Here is a 13,565-nt window from a genome sequence, read left to right as displayed (position 1 = left end):
TAATGCGAAGAAACTCCTCTTCCTCCCCTTTAAACAGCTCGGCCAATATTTTGGCCAGAGCGGCGGGGGTATCCGGACCCTTCCGGCCATAGCGGGAGGCGTCATCCTCTCCATTGTAGTGCCACATGGGCAACCCTCTGTATTGTAGCGGCTGAACCCCTCGCACTATGGAGGTCGCCATTACCTCGATTATTGTGAGTCCGGACTGAGCGAGCATCTTTATCTTGCTCATAAGCTGACGAACTTCTGCGCTGTCATCCTCTTCAAGACTCCGGGGACGCCAACTGTGGCGTTTCTTCAGCGGAACGCTTGCAAATTCAGGAAGACCCTTTTGAACTGGGTCAGGAAGCGCGACTTCCTCGATATAGAACCATTCGGAAGGCCATTATTCGGGTGCCTTCCTTGGTGTGCCGGACAGATATCCAGTATCGGCGATACGCCATACTTCGGCTCCGCCCACTTCAAATATTGACCCCTCGTGATTACGCGGGACAAGACAGAACAACCTCCTCCACAGCTCGAAATGAGCCTCGATACCCAGGAATAATTCGCATAAAGCGACGTAACCCGCGATGTGCAGAATGGAGGTAGGGGTGAAGTTGTGCAGCTGGAGGCCATAGTATTCCAGAAGCCCTCGGAGCAACGGATGAATGGGAAATCCAACGCCCCTTAGCAGGTAAGGGACAAAACATACTCGCTCTCCCCCGGATGGATTGGGAAAGTCCTCTGCCTGAATCTCACCGTTGAAGGAATCTAGCCCCGCTCGAACATGAACTCGATCTGCGGGGGAAGGAATCCCTGCGTCTGCAACTTCGTCAATTGACTATGGGACAGTGCACACCTCTCCCACTCTCCTTTCTCTGGGCCGGAACGGGTGGAGGAGCTGGGGGCGCTAGCCATACTGGAATGGTTTCTCCTAAGCAGTTTTTGGGGATTTCCTCTGCGTGGTGCCGAATGGATCTAGGATCCAATCTCTTTAATAGGCGCTCTTCCTTGCATGGACGGGGTATTATCTGCAAAAATACCCTGACCTTCCACCTTCGCTCGACACGTGGAAGGCGAAGTTATTTAACACGCAGAAGCTGAGGGGAGCGACATTGAACCGATGGCCAAATACATCACTTGGAGATCATTAAAGGAGGAACCCGCCTTGCAACGCCGAAGCCAATTTGTGTGCCAAACACCTCGCTATTGAAGACTGGTTTGGGGGCTACTGAAGGAGTCCTGGACTAAGGGGTCCTCGGGCGGCCGGCCTGTTATCCATGGGTCGGACTGATGGGCTGTGAAGACATGAAGGCCGAAGACTATACCCGTGTCCGTATTGGACTCTACTTGGCGTGGAGGGCAAGCTTCGCGACTGACTGTGAAGATTCCTTCTTATGTAACCGACTCTATGTAACCCTAGATTCCCCCGCTGGTGTCTATATAAACCGAAGGTGTTAATCCGGAAAGGATATATTCATTACCATAGTCATACAGACTAGGCTTCTAGGGTTTAGCCATTACGATCTCATGGTAGATCAACTCTTGTAATACTCATATTCATCAAGATCAATCAAGCAGGAAGTAGGGTATTACCTCCATAGAGAGGGCCCGAACCTGGGTAAAACATCGTGTCCGCCGTCTCCTGTTACCATCAATCCTAGACGCACAGTTCGGGACCCCCTACCCGAGAACCGCCGGTTTTGACACTGACACCGAGACCCGTATCGGTGAGACTGGACTGTTAGGTTTTCTGGCTGTGACTATGTCATATGAACTCGGTGGCTCCGGGTAGAAAGAATCGGTGGGGCCGAGTTGGATTTTAGGGTTTTGACATATTTGGATGGAGAAAGTGGATGAGGGTTTTGGAGCAATATCACTAAGCATTTGAGCAAGCAAGCCATTAAGAAACACCTCATCCCCTTTTAATAGTATTGGCTTTCCTACGTTGTCAATGTGATCTTGGGTCACTAAAATAAAGATGAAAAGTCTTGAGCTTTTGTCGATATTTGCCCTTAGCATTTTGAGGAGTCCACATCTCTAGTCCATGCCATGCCATGCTTCCTGATATTTTTATCTTGAATGGATATTAGTTCAATGAGCTATATGTTGTTATGAATTACCAAAACCACCCGGGGATTGGTTGCACTTTCAGGGAGCAGGCAGATGGCTGCCACTTCGGCCATGGCACCGTGGATGGCTACCACGCCCCCTGTCTCATGTAACGAGCGGAAGGGGATGAGGGGGTGGGGTGGGCGTGTAGCTAGCTGGACCAAGTGGCCTACGGGGTTTAGGTCCTCTTTTTTGTTTTATATTTTTCTTTTCTGTTTAAGTACTTCTTTACCGTTTTATAATATTTTGAGCTAACAAATGCATTTAGTTAAATGTGCATTTTAGCACATAAATATTAGGCCATATTTAGAGTTCATACAATAAGTTTCAAATATTTTCGAATAGTTTACATATTTATTTAAATTGATATGGTTCAATTAAAAGCTTTATGGTTCAGATAAATATAGCTTAGGGCATTCTAACATTCTAAAAAATGTTGATTCTTTCATGACAAATTGTTAGTAAATATTTGCAACCCAGCGAACATTTCTGTTTTACCATTTGAAAAAATAATAATTTGACTTTTATTTTAATTTTGTATTTGAATTCGGTTTGGATCGAACTGAGGTTTGAGAGATTAATTGCGATGACACAACACCTTAGTGTGTGGTTACTGTAGCTTAACTATCGGGGTGTTACAAGTGATCATAAAGCGCAACTAAGAAGCAGATTACAAAAACTGTGCATCAAAGATCTTGCCATTGCAGCGCAACAAAATAATACTTAAACCAAACCACTTGCAAGACAGTTCAAGAAATGTTAGCCTTGCGCGGGAGCTGCCGCGCAAGCAACTAAGCAAGGTTGTGAGACCGGCCTAGCATGTCAGTCATATCTTCCAGCTGTAGTTGTTAAGCAATGAGGTTCTCATTGGAGTTCTCCGTGATCTTCCTTAGACATTGTGTTGTAGGGTGGAACCCTAGATGGAGATCTTTCATGAATTGGAGGGGAAAACCCCAAGAACACGAACAACACAAGAGATGGGAAACATTCAAATTGACTAGATCCAAAATCACACATATGCTAGATCCAAGAACACACAAGAGGTCACAATGATCCAAGGACAACAAAGGAAAGATACAAGGTACTAGTTCATCCCAATCCTATGAGGAGAGAGGTCTTGATGATCCTAAGATGGGGATCCTTCCCAAGATGGGGGCTTGATATCCACTAGGGATCTTCTCCTAGGAGGTCTTGATCTCCTAGAGTAGTGGGTACAAGGAGCAAGCTCTCTAATGTCTCTCATATACTTTGCTATCCTACAAATGAGCTAGGGAAGGGGTATATATAGTGTAGGGACGAAATAGAGGGAGAGAGGGATACAAAGGTCCAAAATGACCCTGAAAACATAGACAATTCAGAGTAGTCCGGGCACCCGGGGTCATGTGGCCCGGGCACCGGAGGAGGGCGCAGCTGAGTGTGGCCGGGCACCCGGGGTTGAGGACCCGGGCACCCAGACCGGTCAGGGGCGTCGGCCTCGGCGCGCGGAGGGGCAGGGGGCACCCTGGGGGTGAGAGCTCGGGCACCCGGGGCAAGCTGGACCGGCCCAGGCAGGTGGCCAGGCACCCGGGGCCATGGGGCCGGGCACCCGGGGTGCAGCCCAGGTGGCAGCTGGGCGATCAGCTGGGCACCCGGGGCAGGCTGGGGCGATGCCCAGGCGGGGACCGGGCACCCAGGGTCGACGCGGTCAGGCACCCGGAATGTCCAGGGGACTTGGCCCATCCCGTGGCTTTGTGTCCTGGAACTCCGTCTCCTCGCACGTCTCGATGCTTCCCTCCTTCTCCTTCCTCGGTGTGTGCACGAGTCTCCCTCCTAGCTTCTTCGTGGTCAAGTCCTTGTACCTAAGAAGGCACAATGAATCCATTTGAGGTAGAACCCGATTCATATGTGATTCCGAACGAGACTCGAAGAGGAAAGAATTGACCTTGTTCTCGATGGTGCGTGCACGTGCTCTTGTCATCGCTCCTCTCGGTGCTTGCGGTGGTGGTGTGACGTCCATGGTGATGGTCGAGGGATGCTTCGCATCATCTCCCCCCCTTGGGAGAGATCCGTCCACGGATCATGATCTTCATCACCATGGGAAAGAGAGGGCGTTACCGTGTAGAAGTGGACAACCACCAAGCCCTTATCATGGTGAAGCTCGAAATGGGCCCTCTCCAATGTCGCACCGTCTTGTGATTCCTTAAAAAGGAGCAAGTACAACAAACATTTGTAAAAACAAATGTGGTTAGCGTTAGAGCAAAACCAAGCATTCGAGAGGTGATTAACCCAACAAGTGTTGTCCTCAAGCATAACATATGGTTTTACAAAGAAGTGTGGCATGTCATTTAAGCATCCAAATTGAGCATGTGGAAAAGCATCATGGAAACAATCATGCAAAGGTGAGGTAAAGGTGCTAATATGAGGCAAGACAATCCGAGCATAATGTGCACATGGTATAGTGAAAATAGTGTGGCACTCAACACAATGGAAAGAGCAATTGTTCATCATGTGTGAGGCAATCAAGGCAAGCAAGTGAGAAGCAAAGGGACATGGCATATGTGAAATGATGACATTGGTGCAACCAAACATGTGATATGAGCAAGTATGTATCATGGGTGGTGCACTACACAAAGCAAGCATAGAAATCATGTCGCACAAACTAGTGGAGCGAAGATGCAGCCCACTAGAGGAAATCAGGGAAATCATGTCATGTGAGCAAATAATAGGCATAGACAATGCACATGACATATCGCAAGCACGAACACAAAGTAAGACCAATGTATCATCATAGGCATGGGGCACATAGCAAACATGGAAATAACAAGCAATATCTCCACCAGCATGCAAATACACATACAAGTATGAGAATCAATCATCATGTGTAATGCTAAGCATGGGTCACAAATGCATGGCAAAGGCATAGGAAAGAGCATATCATGCAAAGTGAACATGGCAATATGGGCATATACTATGTAATAGACAATAACCCATAGCCAAGTGAGTGCCATGTAGAAGAAATGCGCGAAGTCTTTGCGCGAAGAGAGCGGTGGGAAAGGAAATCCATGGGATCCCAAGTCATCATTGCTCTCTAGAGCTCGTTTTGTCAACTCAAGTCATCATACGTCGCCGTGGTCGAAGGGAAGATCCCATGCTCGACCATCTCGTCATCGTCGCCGTGGATGAAGGCCGAAGATGGCACATCAGCGCTCTCCTCCATGACCGAAGGGAAAATCCCATGCTCGATCATCTCGTCACCGTTGCCATGGATGAAGGCCAATGTAGGCGTACTCGTCGAAGGTAGGCAAAGATGACATACGTCCAAAGGCGAAGATGCCTTGATAACACTTGGCGAAGATGCCGAAGTGGTGGTAGTAGTCGTAGCTCCGTCTTGTTGGTGACGATGTTGTCATAGTCGATGGCGCTCTTCGTCGTCATACACCTTGGGTTTGTGGTCGTCTTGGCAGTCGTCTCGAAGATGATGACGGTGTCGCGTGGTACTCTCATCGTGTGGTCGTTTCGAATATTTGCGACTTGAGCGTCTCCGCCTTGAAGATGACGAAGAGGAAGAAGACTTGTAGTTGGCCCACACATGTCGGATGTCATCCAATTGTGCATCCAACTTGCTGTCAATGTAGTCCCTTGTCTGTGCTTCACTTCGGTGAATGTCGACGGTGAGTCGCTCAATGCCTCGCATTGCTCGTTGTAGTCCGAAGATGGACATTTTGGTGATGTAGTTGTTCGCGTCGCCGTTGTCGTGGAAGACCGGAGATGAAATTCCTTGCCTATCCATCACAAGACTCGAGCAAATGTGAGTGGAAGAAAGGAAAGAACTAGACCAAATGTACCTTTCCAATGTTGAAGATGGATCAATGATCACTCAATAATTTATCAAGGAAATAGCACAATTGGTACCGGATCTTGTCAATTCTCACACCTACACAAGTAAGGCTTATGGTGGAGCTCGGTGAGGATAGTGGCACAAAAATTTGATGCAAAATGTTAGCAAGAGTCAATAATGTTGGAAAAGATTCACAAATTCGCAAGTGAAACAAGTAGACCAATAGCAATATGTGGCACACGGAAACACACACACGGATAGATAAATGGGGTCGTGCAACCAAGAAATGAGCACCAAAATGTGGAATCCATGGAAAACGCTCGTGTTGCACAACTCAAGAGAGACGCTAGCACGATTGCTCAATAGGCGGATACTACACTTGTGCACAACCTATAAGATGCAAAAATGAGCTTTCTATCCCAAGTATGCTATGTGTATGATCTTCCAGGTGTTCTTCTAAAGACGATCCAAGATGATCGGATATGACAATCTTATGTGCAATGTGGTATGATGCTATGGCTATTGCTTGCAAGCTCCTTGCTCTCTTTTTGTTTTGCTTATTGCACAAACCAAGATAGCAATTGTGTATATGCGGGAACGATCTTGTGACACAAGGGATGATATGATGATACCAAGATAATACCAATATGATATGGTATGTATGCAATGGAAGGTATGGAACACTAATGTGCACAAGTAACGTTGCCGGCAATACTCAAAGGCTAGTCTCGATAGGCAAGTTATGCAAAATGGGCTAAGGGGTTAACAATGTAATGGCAAGAATGTACAATGATTGGATACCACGATACCAAGATGATATAGAGGTTACCGTTCTTGCTTACGGTTAGGGTGTCAAAATGGTGAAGTGGTCGATGTCGAATCCTTGTCGAAGTTGAGCGGCGGTGTTGTCGATGTCGAACCGTTCCTGGTTAGCCGAAACACCCTAGGAAACGGGAAAAACCGCAAACTCAAAATCTCAAAGGAAAATGTCAAATGGTGGTAGCAGAATGCGTTGTGGTTCCGGAGTTAGCAATGCGGAAGTGATGGTGGTGGTTGATGATGAAGCAACCATCTCCTAAGTATCCGAAACACCTTAGGAGACTCAAGTCACCACTCAAGCAACCACAAATGCTATATGGATAAAAAATGGGTTAGGTTGCGGAAAGCTATGGTGGTTTTGCGCCTGATGTGGTGGATGGCCTAGGAAAAGATGCCAAAATGCCAAAATTTTGATGGATTCAAGTGATGTTGGAACCTATCTAGATGGATGGGTGATTTCAATAGCTACTCAACAAACTAAAGAACGTCAAAATCGGACTTCGGGAGCGAAAGTTATGGCCGAAACGGTGATGGTGTTGGGCTGATTTTGGGGGGGGGGGTGCGGGTGCCCGGTGGTGAGAGGTGCGGGTGCCCGGGGCGGTCAGGGGAGTTGGGCGGAAGAAGTGGCCCGGGGGTCTGGGTGCCCGAGTGGAAGGGGTGCGGGCACCCGGGGTGGTCAGCGGGGATGCATGGGGGGTCCGGGTGCCCGGGGTTTGAGGTCCAGGTGCCCGGGGGTCGCGGATTTGGGCGGAAATTTGTGGAGAAACGGAAGAAATTGGTGGATTTCGTGGAGGGAAAGGTGGAGATGGATGGGGGAAGGCTAGATCCACTTGAAACCAAGCAGATCCATGGATCAAAACCAACAAAACCTCATCAAACCAACAAATCACAAAAAAAATTGGGGCTATTTTTGGTGGGGAATTTTCAAAATTGGGGAAGAACACAACAAAATTAGGCTATAGAACAAGATGGGGGGCTCCTATTTCGTGAGGAACCATGGCTCATGATACCAAGATGTTGTAGGGTGGAACCCTAGATGGAGATCTTTCACGAATTGGAGGGGAAATCCCCAAGAACATGAAGAACACAAGAGAGGGGAAACACTCAAATTGACTACATCCAATCACACATATGCTAGATCCAAGAACACACAAGAGGTCACAATGATCCAAGGACAACAAAGGAAAGATACAAGGTACTAGTTCATCCCAATCCTATGAGGAGAGAGGTCTTGATGATCCTAAGATGGGGATGCTTCCCAAGATGGGGGCTTGATATCCACTAGGGATCTTGTTGTAGGGTGAAACCCTAGAGGGGATCTTTTCACACTTGGAGGAGGAAAAGAGGAAGAACACTCAAGAACACAGGGAACAAATCACTCAAACAAACCAAAATATCACATCCACTAGAGTAGCATACATGAGATCCACAAGATTACATGAACAATTCAAGGAAAATAGCACTAGGTAAGTTCTTCCCATTAGGTGAGGTCTTGATCTTGATCTTCTCCAAGAGGAGGGCTTGATAATCCCAAGGATTCTTCCCTAGATGGGGGCTTGATCTCCAAGAGGAGGGGATACAAGGAGCAAAGCTCTCTTTGATGTTCTAAATACTTTACTGTGGGGCTGTTGCCTCACGGTTCCCAGTCAAAAAATGTTCTAAATACTTTGCTATCCTTCCAAATGAGCTAGGAGATGAGTATATAAAGCCTAGGGACAAAACAATAGGGAGAGAGGGGTACAAGGGTCAAGTGACCACAAACATACGGGTTGTTCCGGAGGGGTCCGGGCACCCGGAGTCGAACCGGCCAGGCACCCGGACCGGTCAGAGCCGCCTGGAGAAGGGGGGCCGGGCACCCGGGGGTCCTAGGCCCAGGCACCTGGGGTGGCCGTAGGAGGCTGGGGCGGAGTAGGTCGGGCAACCTGGGCCGGTTGGCTGGGCACCCGGGGTGGGCTAGGCGAGATCCATGAGGGGGGCCGGGCACCCAGTGACGATGACATGTACCTAGGGTAGGGTAATGGGCCAGACCTAGGCACCCTTCCCAAGGACACTACCCTACAACCATATACATTCAAAGGACAACAACATCTACCGACTGAAATCACCTCAGAGTGCAACCCACTCGACCAGAAGCATTTCACTCGGATAACCCAATTCTATTCGACCAGGATATACTCACTCGACCACATCAGAAATCACTCGGAGTACAGAAGATCTAAAGTCACTTAGGATGGCAACGGTCAGGCGTTCACTCCGTAGTATTAATGATCATTATATGTCTTTATTGCTGGCATTACCAGTAATGTCTCACCTTTATGTACATTGAACCCCTTGTAATGTGGGCTGGCTGGGGTCCTGGCGCACTCTATATAAGCCACCCCCTCCACTAGCACAAGGGTTCGCACCCCCTGTAACTTCACGCATAATCCAGTCGACCGCCTCCGGGCACCGAGACGTAGGGCTTTTACTTCCTCTGAGAAGGGCCTGAACTTTGCATGCACAACCTCATTGTGTCTAGGATCTTTCCTCCTCTTACGTACCCCCATATTCTACTGTCAGACTTAGAACCACGACAGTTGGCGCCCACCGTGGGTAGGTGTCTTAGCGACCTTCCAGTGAGGTTGCGATTTTCTCGATTCCCATTGTCATGGTTTCCGATGGTGGATTGGCTGAGGGCCATGAGATCCGTCTCGGCGCGCTCGTTTTTGTCACCGACGACTCCGCCTGGCTCCAGGAGGCCCCCCTCGACGTCGAGGCGCTCCCGTCCGCGGGGCGACGCACATCCGCGCATGCGTCAGCGACGTTCTTCTGCGGTAGCCGTCGACTCAGTATCGATCGGCTCGCGCGGCATTTTAGCTCCCCGTTATTCGTCGTCGCAAGTGATCTGGTCAATCGTGGCTTCAGCGGTGGGTGAAGCATGCAGTGGCTCGCCAGACGACCACCCCTCAAGTCAAGACAATCGAGCCCGACAAGTCTCTTTATGGCCTGTTTGACCTATCGACTGGCTCTGTCGAGACCCTGTCCGAGTGCAACAGCAGCGACCCTGCGGTGGAAGTTCTGATGGTCGACACGCCGTGCAGCCCGCCTGGTTTTCATCGTGGTAATGGTGGCGATGGCGGCGGCGATCCGTTGCGTGTTCACGAGGAATACCATCCCGAAGCCCTCTCTTCTCATCAGAGGGAGGAACTTCACCACCGCAACATGGAGGCGCTCCACACTCCCATCATCGAAGAGACCTCCGAGGCTCGGGCATTGGAGTCTGCACGCTTGGCCACTTTGGCTGAGCACACTCGCCTGGAGAACCTTCAGCATGCACTCGACGAATGCGCTCGACAACTGATCCCTGAGTCCAGTCGACGGCGGCAATTGTTCCTGCCTGAACCTCAGGTATACCGCACTCCGATTCAGAATCTTACAGCTGCTGCCCGTATAGCAGAGTCGATCCAGCCGTCCCAATTAGAGGCTGGAAGTGGTTTGATGCAGATCCGGGCGCTGCTCCGGGCAGCAGGAGAGCAAAACACTGCCGTTTCTCGGTCTCGCAACATGATCCATAGCAGATCTGTGGTGGCTGACACAGTACAGTCGGCTCACAGCCCAAGACCGCCCCCGCGGCGCGAGGGATGTGGGCATCGCCAAGAGCAGTATTTGGGTCGGAATCACGAGCAGTATGATCATCCACTCGGCCGTGATGACCGCCGTCGAGTGCCCACGCCCCCTCCGAGGGGCGGATCGTATGTGCCCCGGCAATATGATGACAGGTGCCTGTACAGCGATGAGCGGAGGGTCCCAGTCGACCCAAGAGAGCCAGGGTTTGATGCGAGGTCGATCCTCGTTCAAGGTCTGGTCGACAGGAACAGAGCACACAGGGAAGGACTCGATAGAGACCGTTCGACTGGCGGCAGAGTTCATGTCTCCAGGCCTGAATGTTTCAGCAGAGCTATCAGAGCCACTGAGATTCCTCCCAACTTCAGGTTGGCAACGAGAGTGAGCAAGTTCACCGGTGAGTCGAAGCCTGACACTTGGCTGGAGGATTACCGAGTGGTTGTGCAGATCGGTGGGGGTAATGATGAGGTAGCCATGAAGCATCTTCCCCTGATGTTAGAGGGTTCGGCCAGAGCTTGGCTGAATCAGTTAACTCCCGGCAGTATATTCAGCTGGGAAGAATTGGCCCGAGTGTTTGTCAGGACATTTAAAGGCACTTGCAAACGACCTGCGGGGTTGGCAGAATTGCAACATTGTGTACAAAAACCAAATGAAACTTTGAGGGATTACATCCAAAGGTGGACCACTTTGCATCACAGTGGAGAATGTGTCTCGGCATCAAGCAGTTTGCGCCTTCAAGGAGGGCGTTCGGTATCGAGAGCTTAACCTGAAGTTCGGTCGGACATGAGACATGACCCTGCCCCGAATGATGGAAATAGCAACTCGGCATGCAAACGGCGAAGAAGAAGACCGACTCCGCAGTGGCAAGGGCAAACTATTCGGCCATGACATCGGAGGAGGAAGTTCCAATCGGAAGCAGAAGCGCAAAGCCAAACCCGCGGGTCCTGGAGAGGTTGCAGTTGTGACCCAAGGAAAATTCAAGGGAAAGCCTAAGGGGCCCTGGATCCCCAAGAAAGTAAAAGATCAAGCAGGAAATGATGTGTTGGATTTGCCATGTCACATTCACACCAAGAAAGATGAAGAGGGTAATCTGATTTACCCCAAGCATACCACTCGACAATGTCGACTCCCTATCCAGCAGTTCCAAGAGAAATAACCTAGTGACAAAGAGAAGGAATCTGATAAGGATGAGGACAAGGAAGAGGATGATGGTTACCCTAATTTGAATGCCACTTTAGTGATTTTTGCTAACGTTGAGAGCAAAAGTCAACTGAAGGTGATCAACAAAGAAGTAAACATGGTTGCTCCGGCAACGACAACATATTTGAAGTGGTCAAAGACTCCTATCACATTCGACCAGTTTGACCATCCCGTGCACGTTGCAACCCCAGGGCGGCAAGCGTTGGTGGTCGACCCGGTCGTGGGGGGCACTCGACTGACCAAAGTTCTGATGGATGGCGGCAGTGGTTTGAACATTTTATATCCTGAGACCCTCAGAGAGATGGGCGTTCCGATGTCCAAGCTCAGTGAAAGCAATATGCGATTCCATGGTGTCATCCCAGGGAAGAAAGCCGATTCACTCGACCAGATCACTCTTGACGTGGTTTTCGGTGATTTGAAGAATTACCGCAAAGAAAAGTTGACATTTGAAGTTGTGGATTTTCATAGTGCTTATCATGCCATTTTGGGCAGACCTGCATATGCTCGTTTCATGGCTCGACCGTGTTACGTGTACCTCAAGCTGAAGATGCCTGGTCCCAAGGGCGTGATCACAATCACTGGTACTCGTCAGAGAGCGGAAGAGTGCCTCCAGAAGGGCTCAAAGATTGCCGATGAACAGATGGCAGTAGTGGAAATGCAAGAATATCAGAAGAATGCAGATCTGAGTGATTTGTTACGTGCCAACAAGCCTGCTTCAGAATCTGCATTTCAGTCGTCTGGTGAAACCAAGCAAGTTCACATTCACCCGACCGATCCTAATGTTGCACCGACTCATATTTCAACATCACACGACAGCAAATAGGAAGAAGCGCTCATCCAGTTCCTCCGTGAGAACTGGGACATCTTTGCATGGAAGCCTTCTGACATGCTAGGTGTGCCCAGGGAACTGGCTGAGCACCGTTTGCGAGTTGACCCGAAAGTAAGACCTATCAAAGAGCATCTCCGACGGTCCACCGTGGAGAAGAGAAAGGCAATTGGTGAAGAGGTGGCTCGACTTCTAGCAGCTGAGTTCATCCGCGAGATATACCACTCCGAGTGGCTCGCCAATGTTGTCATGGTCCCCAAGAAGGACGGTTCACTCCGTATGTGTATCGACTTCAAGCATATCAATCGGGCCTGCCCGAAAGATCACTTCCCTCTTCCCCGCATCGATCAGATAGTCGACTCGACTGTGGGATGTGAGCGATTGTCCTTTCTAGATGCATATTCCGGGTACCATTAGATCCGACTGTATGGACCCGATGAAATAAAAACAGCTTTCATCACCCCATTCGGGTGCTTTTGCTATGTTACTATGCCCTTAGGTCTCAAGAATGCTGGTGCCACATTCATGCGCATGATACAGAAGTGCCTGCTCACTCAAATCAGTCGGAATGTGGAACCATACATGGACGACATCGTGGTTAAGTCACGCAAAGGTTCCGACCTGCTGACTGACCTCGCTGAAACCTTTGCCAACCTGAGGAGAAGTGTACATTCGGAGTTCTAGGTGGAAAGTTACTCGGTTTCCTCGTTTCCGAACATGGGATCGATGCAAACCCAGAGAAAGTTGGTGCAATCCTCTGAATGAAACGCCCTGTGCGTGTGCACGACGTTCAGAAACTTACTGGTTCTTTGGCCGCTTTGAGTCGATTCATCTCTCGCCTCAGTGAAAAGGCTTTGCCTCTTAACTGACTGATGAAGAAATCTGACAAGTTCGAGTGGACTCCTGAAGCTGACGCAGCGTTTGCAGAGCTCAAAGCCCTACTTTCCACCCAGCCGGTGCTCGCTGCTCCAATCAGCAAAGAGTCTTTACTGCTTTATATTGCAGCCACTTGACAAGTTGTCAGTACAGTACTCACGGTCAAGCGAGAAGAAGAAGGTAAAGCCTACAAGGTTGAACGCCCAGTGTACTATATTTCTGAAGTCTTGACTCCATCCAAGCAGAGATATCCGCATTATCAGAAGCTTGTTTATGGAATTTACTTGACCACGAAGAAGGTTGCACATTACTTCTCGGATCATTCGATTA

This window comes from Triticum aestivum, chromosome 6D (genome assembly GCF_018294505.1).
Source record: "Triticum aestivum cultivar Chinese Spring chromosome 6D, IWGSC CS RefSeq v2.1, whole genome shotgun sequence".
Taxonomy (NCBI): Eukaryota; Viridiplantae; Streptophyta; class Magnoliopsida; order Poales; family Poaceae; genus Triticum; species Triticum aestivum.
Note: the sequence above shows the minus strand (reverse complement) of the source record.